At 42.8% G+C, this 9,047-nt stretch overlaps 1 non-coding gene across 1 annotated transcript; it reads right to left on the bottom strand.

Annotated features, from left to right (window-relative positions):
• Positions 1-1,142: 1,142 nt before the first annotated feature.
• LOC128576652 (small nucleolar RNA SNORD113/SNORD114 family) lies at positions 1,143-1,217 on the bottom strand. Its single transcript, XR_008377479.1, has one exon. It is a non-coding gene; the product is annotated as a small nucleolar RNA SNORD113/SNORD114 family (small nucleolar RNA).
• Positions 1,218-9,047: the final 7,830 nt, after the last annotated feature.

The following is a 9,047-nucleotide window of genomic DNA, read 5'->3' as shown; positions in this document are numbered from 1 at the left end:
GAAGAGGGGAAGGAGAATTTCAGTCAGGGTCTCAGTAGGAGACAGATGGAGTAATCTAAGCAGATGAGAGGAGGGTGGTATTTTTAAAAGTGATAGTGTAGGAACCTGCAGCAGTGGTGGTGAGGGGTAGAGGAGGAGATTTTGTCCTTAGATCTTAGGACTGATAGGAAAAGACTGGTCCCTAGTTCAAGACCAGTGTGGAGGAAGCCACCTTTAGGTGTGGGGCACAGCTAGCTTCAAAGAACCTGGGATGGAAGGAGCAGGACAGTGAATACCGGCATTGCTACCTCCCTCCCGCCACCTGCCTGGCTCCAGCCCTGCATCTCTACTAACCAAGCCTAACCAGGAAACCTCCATCCTTGGGAAATGCAGAAAAGCACCCAGGTCAGGCTCCCAGGATGAGAGCCTGGAAGAAGAATGGAGAGTGCGGATTCCAGAGGAGCAGACAGAAGATACCTCTCAGAGAGAGAACACTGTCAGGTCCAGCCTCTCGGCAGGCAGCTGTCCTGATTCTCTGGCTCCTTGCTTGAAAGAATCATAAGCAAGGCTGGTGCAATGGAGTGATCACAGATAGGAAGCAATTCTACCAAACAGCTTTTATTTCAGAAAAGAAGGAGGCTATACAAAGCAAAAATACATTCCAAAGAGAAGAATGGGTCAGTGGAAAAAGATGTTGAAACCTCCCAGGTGGTTGTCTTATATTGCCCTGGTTGGGGAGGGCTCCAGAGGGGTGGGCTGTTTGTTACCAGGTGATTGATGTACGTGATTGACAGGTGTTCATGCTTCTCTGCAGTCCTTTTTCCTGATTGGTCCGTTTCTGGCCTGTATCTGCCACCTGCAGATATGGTCCCTGCCTAACAGCACCCAAGTGCAAAGGGGAAAGTCTTCCTGGTAGGCTGTAAAGCAGAGAGACAATAAATGTTGGAGGGAGAAGCTGCCTGAGACCTCAGGCCAGCCTTCTTCTCCCCTCCCCGGGGTACAACATGGTTTCCTTGAGGCCACCAGCAGCTACTCTCAGGAACTTGCATCCATCTGCTATAGACAGCCGTTCCTGTCTACATCCCGGGTGGGGCGGGGTGGGGGTTGGGGAGGGATTTCTTCAATTGATTCCCTTTTTTCTTTCTTTCTTTTTTTTTTTTTTGTTGAACCTCAGAGTTCCAGACACATATTATTCATCATCCAAGACTCATATGCCTGCAATTCTCATCATTGGCCCTTTTTTCTTTCTTGCCTGTGGCTTTAAGACCTGCCCTGGAAACTGCAGCCTGGTTGGCTGTGGACTTTCTAGAAAGCAAGAGAACTGGGTTGGAAGCTGCTACCCAAGCCATCATCTCTTAGCTGTTGTACAACTAGGATGTGGAATCATTTGTTCCAGAAAGAAAGCTACTGTATTTTATCATGTATAATGCATCCCGTGTATAATGTGTACCCATGTTTTTGGCCCAAACTTAAAAAAGAAAAAACCCTTTCGTTTTAATTTTTTAATTCAAATTTTTATTTGTTTATATATAGGCACTTGTTTTTTGTATTATAAAGGAATTTTAGCATTTATTTTTTAACATTCTGGTGCAAAAAATTTTATGTACAAATAATTACAAAACATGAGAACAGAAGTTTTATGTGCCAGTAACGAAGAGTACTACCCATACATAATGCGCAAAAAAAGTGCACATTATACATGGCAAAATATGGTACCGTACCTCTTTACAACCTGACACAGATTCCCTCTGACAGACACAGGTGCTAATGGTGTGGAATGAACACGGTTCTATGAAAAATTGGAAAAGAGACTTCTTATTGTTCTGTGGGCCCGTAATTGGGTTGTTGTAAAAAGGATTGTGTTGGCTTTACTGCACATTTCCACTCTGAACAATGCCTTTATTGGATCAACTTAAATATATGAGAAATGAAGGAGTTTGTAAAATATATGAGAAATGAAGGAGTTTGTAAAAAAAAGCAACCCAGTACCCATACTGTGGGTTTGAAAAACCAAGGGGCCCCCACAATCAAGTCTTCAGGGCTGTTTCTCTATTTCCTGACAGTTCTGTTTATGTCTGCCTTGCCATAAGGAACTTGATTCTGTTTTTCCTCAGAATTTTTTGTAGGCAAAGAACTGTAGGGCTTGAGTACCATCAGAAAAGCACCAGTAGCTACTGGGTGGACAGATGGATTTGCCCACCCCCTGCCAAGTGAGCTTTGGAGGAAGATGCCCACCCAGGGATGGCTCTCAATTATATCAACCTTGAAGTTTCCATGCCTTTTCCTTCCAGATGCCACTAAGCCCCAAACCAGGGGTGGTACTGCTACCTCAGAGACAAAAAAACATGGCAAGACATTACATTTCTTTCTAGAAAGTCACCCATTCATGTTCCTCTTATCCAAATTGTAGGCCACTCAGAAAGCTGGTTGATTGCAAAGAGGCTAGATTTCAGAGTGGGAGGGGTAAATGGGCTTTATTTTCTGATGAACACAGATGAAGCTGCAATTTGCCATCTTCAGTCAACAACATTGGGCGACATCAGCGAAGGTCACCTGCTAACAGTATTTTTATAATGGAAATTGAGCTCCTGTTCAGTAACAATCTCAAGGTCAGCTTTCTGCCTTTATCCACAGGGCTCCTCATTTATGGGTTGGTCTAAGATGCATCTGAATTGGTCTTCAATTTTGCTTTTGGATGCACATAAAATAATTGCTTTTGAAACAATACCCTCATGATTAAAAAACTGCTGCAGCTAAAAATATTTAAATCAGGAAGCATCCCAAATAAAGGACTTGGCAAAATACATCAGATATGACAAAAATTTTGCTGGCGGAATGTAAAATAGATATGAAAAGACTAAGCTACACATAGGCGCCATGAAGTGCTAGAGTTTGCCTGGTATCATTTTCCCCGAGATGTTTATACACCTCCATGTAATTGTAGTTAATCGCATAAATTCCTTGTTTCAGTCTGACATTCTGTTCAGGTTGACACTTCCACTTTTGGGTTGATTATTTTTCTCCTGCTTTTTGATCCTTCTGCCTTTTTTATTTCTTTTACAGAATAAAGTGTTGGCCAAACATGGGCTTGAGAAGTAGGAATTTAATTTTATTTCATTCTTTTTTCTCATTTTTCTATGCTTATCTCCACCAACCCTTAAGCTTAAGCTCCAGATTCTCTTAATAAATCCTTCTGATTTTAATTCCTGTCCTTCTGATCTCTTCCTTTCTTCCCTCCTTCTTTTCCTCCTTTTCTCTTTCTTTTTTATTTCCTTCTCTAGATTTCCTCCATTTTGTAGGGAAATTATAAGCTGTATGCTGAATGTATCATGGGTGGATTGTTTTACTTGGTGGGCTAGGGGGTCGCAGTGGATTTCATGACATCAACTTTCCCACTAAGAATGGAAAGGCTGATCATGAAAGTAGAACTAGTCCTCCTTGTCAATGCTTTCTGGGCCCAATTGGCCAAATTCAATTGGTCTAGAGCAAAGTGTGAACAGTGGCCATGGCTGTTATCCTCATGGGGAGCTTCACCCACGGGTTGTGACGCTTGTGGAGAGACCAGGTGATCCAGGACAGCATTAGCGGTTTCTATGGGGAGCAGTGTTGGGGGAAGTGGAGGATGAGAGGGTCTCTCTTGCTTCCTTCCCTTCTGCATCTGTGCCTGCTCCCAGCATGGAGGCCTCTCCAGGGCACCTGTCCAGGAGAGCCCTCCTTCTTCTCTTGAACCTCACCATCCTTTGACTTTCTACTTCCTTAGAGCTTCTATGTCATTCTTAACTGAATTTGATCCCAAAGTTGAGATCCAGGGATTTCTGGATCCCTGAAAGGCCACTGATTCTGGAGTAGCATCATTTTAGCAGCATCATTTTCCCTTTAGCAAAATTTCAATTTATTTAATAACCTCTCCTTTTTTCTTTCCCAGGGAAATCATCCTAATGTTAAGGCAATAGATCTTTGCTTTTAACCTAGATCTTTCTAGGTTCCTGCTCCCTGTGATTTCTTATCTCACTTTTTTTGACCGTACAGCCCACAGTGACCTTGCCATACTCCCATAGAGGATGCAGGTCTCCATGGAGGTGGGCACTGCTTCCCCTCATCAGCAGTCAACCAGGGGCATGCCTCTTGACTGGGGCTTCATAATACCTTCTGGCATATGTCATGTACTGATGGTGCAATGATTTTTTTTCTTCTTTCATGTATGTATCTTTCGCCTTCCAACTAGGTTGTGACTCTCTGAGCGCATTGCACCATATAACCACCAGAGGGTGCTGTTCTTGCACAAAGTAGGTGCTTCTTATAGACTTGTTTTAAAGATGAATACTAAACTTCACAGATATTTTGCTGAAATCCTTCTCTGTCCCAGAATTTGTGGTGGGTTAAAAGGATGAAACATGGAAAAAAAAATGAACTCTGCCCTCTACGAAGTCAAGACAGCGTCATAATAATAACCTAGTTTTATTTGTCAGATCCCTGGGGTCTGACAGAGAGATACATCTTAATTAGATACCTGTTGATGTTGTCACCATTATGTTGACTATTGTGGAAATACGGGGCTGTATTGTCATCTGATCACCTGGCATGTTCCAGGTAAGGCTGGGATTGAATTAATTGTTTTGAGGTGCCCTGGGCTGTTTAGCCAATGAACTGTATTCATTGTTTCCCATTTAGCATCTTACCCAGTGTTAATTCAAACCAACTGTCAACATGGGCTCTGTGCTGGGCCCTGGACACAAAGGATGTATTTGACAAATTACTAGTTTTTAAGGGTTCACAACTGGGACTCTCATAAACACTGCTTGTCCCTACTTGGAGGCAGACTCTGTTAAATGCAGGAATAGAGATAAAAATGAAGCATTACTGGAGTGATTAATTCTGACGGCAGTGATTCTGGCAGACTTCACAAATAAATTGATGTTTGAGTTTGCCCTTGATATTGGATTTTGACAGGCAGGAATTGAAGGAAAGAGCAACTCCAGACAGGTGAAACAGGATAAACAAAGGCATGAAAGTGTGAATGTTTCTGCCCTAAGCTAGTGGTGGAGGCGTAAAACTTGGGAATGGTTGATTTTCTTTTTTTTTTTTATTGTTGGGGATTCATTGAGGGTACAATAAGCCAGGTAACACTGATTGCAATTGTTAGGTAAAGTCCCTCTTGCAATCATGTCTTGCCCCCATAAAGTGTGACACACAGCAAGGCCGCACTCCCCTCCCTCCGTCCCTCTTTCTGCTTCCCCCCCCCATAACCTTAGGAAGACATTATTCTTAGTAAAGCATCACAAGAATGGAGAAGCATGAATCCTATGTACTCAATTTTGATATGAGGACAATTAATGACAATTAAGGGAATGGTTGATTTTCAAGGGAAAGACCCAAGTCAGGGTCTGCACTGGCATTTTTCAGGTCAAATTAGGCCTTTGGCCAAAATTTGTTTGGCCTAGCAAAGGGTTTTCAATTTTTCTGAGTTACTGCCAACATTTAAAAGTCAGAAGATTTCATAGACACATTTGGATTTCTGGCTGCTCTTGAAAAAAATCAACAATACTAGGCCTGCATTTCCTCAAGGCAGCGACTGGCTGGAACTGAGTAACAGTTCTTTATAGACAGGAGAGCTCTCCAGCTTGCAACCTTCCTGTCTAACTGGCCTCAATTAAATGACCAGGCAGGTATTTGAGTTTGTGCCCTCTGACCTGAAGGCTTTCCTGCTTGCCCGATGCTAGGGGCACAGCTGTCTGTTTCAGTGACCTCCATATAGTGTTGACTTAAACCCACATCTGGGTGGCTCTTGGGAATTGGCAGACTCTTCAAGGAAGGAAAAATGTCAGGAAGTCATCCCAGATGCTGCTCTGAGGGATCTTGTTTGTGTAATTGGATTGTAGGCTGGCACGCCTAGTAGATTTTTGGAGGCAGGGGATAATGATCCTCACAGTTTAAAAGATCTCTTTCCATGGCAACCCCCGATGCTTTTGTCAATTTAAGAGCTTGTTAGCATCACATCTCTGGTTTGTCTTTTCCTTATAAGTGAGTTTTCTTTTTTTCTGAAATGCAGACTGGCAGCATGCCAACAGGAATTGAAATCCATTTTCAGAACAAAAGAGGAAATGTATGTATATTTTTTTCACTCTTTCATTTCCTTTGTTCAGCTCTTATGCCAATCGGATGTTCCTACCTCTTGGATCTTAGAGATCTAACTGCTCTCTCTCTCTTTTTTTTTCTCATGGAAAAGTGCACTGTGATTGCGCTGGTGCTCATGCACCCAAGCAGCACTTTGAACACAAAGGCATGCAAACAGCCCCAAATGCAAACACTCTAATACGCACCACAAAATGCAGTTGTTTATGAACTGTGCACACCACAAGACCTGTGAGCTCTTTGTCATACACAAACTCCCTAGGTGCCTGATGCCTATTGAGAGTGAGAGGTTCCTAACTGACGTAACTTTCTTTTCAGAAGAATAACATAGAAGGTTACTGAGACGATGAGCTAATCTGTCTAATTAGATGCCTCTGAGCAAAACGCATAAAATTTGCATGAATTATCTTAACAGGCAAAGAATAGGACACAGGACAGAAAAAAAACCAGGAAAATTTGCATTTTGATGGAGGGAGGGGTGGTTTGGGGGCCATAATCCAGACGGTCCTTTATTGTTTTATGTTTTGGGACTGTGCTCGAGAGGAGCTGCAGAGGGCTGACTAATGTCAGCAAAGACAGCCCACATATCCTTGGGCTTTGCAAGCAGTTCCTCCGAGACTTGTTTGCAGATTGCCTGGTGTAACGGCCATTCAGACCCTACTGCGGAAGCTTCATTAAGGCAGTGCGAAGTAATCAGTTTCAGTCCTGGCCTCTGGCGGGTGTAGAGGACAATCGCCTCTGGGCCTCTAGGTGGCAGTGTTGTATCTATTGTGAAAAGGGACGCGCTTTGGCTGCTACAGCCCTGTTGACAATGGAGGAAAAAGGAAAATGTAACTTCTGCCACCTCCCGCCTCCACCTCCTGACATCCACTGCCCACTCTACCTGGCCACCCCTCCTCCATGCCGCCCAGCGGACGTTGTATGTCGTTTAACTTTATACGGTTTGTTAAATTCAGTAGTTCTCGGTCTCTTTGCTGGGTATGTGGACGTCGCGTTCTGGGATGGTTCATTGGAAAGCTCACCTGCTCGAGACAGTGGGCTGGCACTTGCCTCTTCCCTTCTCCTTGCTCAGTTGTACGGGTTCTTCCCTTCCTGCTGCTCTTGACATTCACATAGTGACGCAGGGAGAAAGCTGGGGCCGGCCTGCGCCTTGGACCCCGAAGAGGCTCTCTGTGCAGAGGGAGCTGCCGGGAGACGAGAGCGGAAGCGAGCCCCCTGCGGCCTCTACCGTTCCATTCTTTTTGTCAATCTAGAGAACTGGTTTCCCTAGAGTCGACAGGTTTGGGCCAAGTGTCAGAATTACGTTCTGGCATCTAGTTAGAGGTGGTGAAGTTGAGGTGAGCTCGCTTGCTCACTCATTGGGATTGCCTCGGTTTCCCCAGGCCTGAGATGGGACATTGTGACCACCCACTATCTGTGGGCAATAAAAATGATAGGTTCAAGAGACCGGAGTTAATTCCGAAAACATCATAGTACACAATAAACAAAAGGGAAAGACACAAGAAAAATAGGTAACATTTGGATAGCACTTTAAAGTTTGCAAAGCTCTTACATTACTAATCTCATTTATTCTCCCAGCATTGCCATTCCTATTGACACAGGTGGGCCCTGGGTCCACTCAGTGACTTGCTCAAGGTCACAGAGTGAAGGGCAGAGCCAGCTTCTCAAACCTGAGGTTGTCTAATTCCAAGTTTTGCTAATTCTAGATCTACTGTTTGTTTTTTATCCCTGAACAGGTACTTCAGTTGAGAAGCAATATTCAAATCTAACGGATCAACTTTTTCTCCACTTGCTGCCCAAGAATCAAATCAAGATATTACACTTAAAGCAAAGTAATAAAAAGAGGCACCTAGTCTGTGTTTATTTTTTAATGAAAATTCTGAATTCACATTGACTTGAGAAGCAACAACCTCAGGCTATGTTCTCTGTTTACTTGGCAATTTTGCTGTAGTTTCCTTAGCTTATCATTTTATCTGTGTGAGCCTCAATGGTATCCTCTGTAAAATAGGTTGAATAAACTTCTTCCAGACCTTGGGCATCTACGGACAATAAGTTAATGTTTTGTGTATCACTTAGGGGCTTTTGAATATAAGATTCAAGACAAGCATTGGTTTTTATCATTGTTTTAATAGCAATTTATTAAGGCCAAACCTTAGGGAACCACATAAGACTCTGATTTCATCTGCCTGATTACATCTTTATCTTTGAGTTTTGTAAAAGTTTATAATGGATGAAATAGTACTTAACAGCTTCATAAACCAAACTGTTATGCACGTTTAAATGGTTTTCACTCTTATTATCTTAACTAATGAATTTTGCCAGCCATCTCCATTAGAGCTGTATGATTTATAAAGATTGTATTTACTTTTTCTCCTTATAAGAACCTAATGAGACCAAATTGGTTGCATGTAATCAGACAGTGGCCTTTTTCATCTCTTCGGGTTTTATTTACGAAAGCTTATTAGAGCAAACGTACTGAGTAATATGCAGCGATAGCGAGGTTTTGCCTAATGATCCTAAGCAGCCAACACAGAATGCAGATAATGAAGTGACAGGCTGATTACAAGTGCGTGGAGAAAAGTAAATGCACTCAGGTCCCATTTCTAAAATCCTTACCTAGGCAGACGGCCATTAACATGTTTCAACTTCAGAACGCGAACTTGTATGGAGACCTAAAATGCAACTGCAATGCACATCTCAGAATCTGAGGGTTGATTGTTTTTCAGCAGGAGGACTGGGTTAGGGTGCAAGTTGTCAGAGTGATGACTACAGTGGCATCAAAGATTGAGGAACTCCAATTCATGAAGATAGGCTATAGGAAGTAGTTCACAGGGCTTACTTTCAACAACCACAACTGAAATAAATATTAATTTGGACTAACATGGGTATTTTTCCTCTTCAAATCTCTTTTTTAGAGTTGACACTTAATATCACCT

This window comes from Nycticebus coucang, chromosome 24 (assembly GCF_027406575.1).
Source record: "Nycticebus coucang isolate mNycCou1 chromosome 24, mNycCou1.pri, whole genome shotgun sequence".
NCBI classification, from domain to species: Eukaryota; Metazoa; Chordata; class Mammalia; order Primates; family Lorisidae; genus Nycticebus; species Nycticebus coucang.
This window is presented reverse-complemented; position numbering and strand designations above follow the sequence as displayed.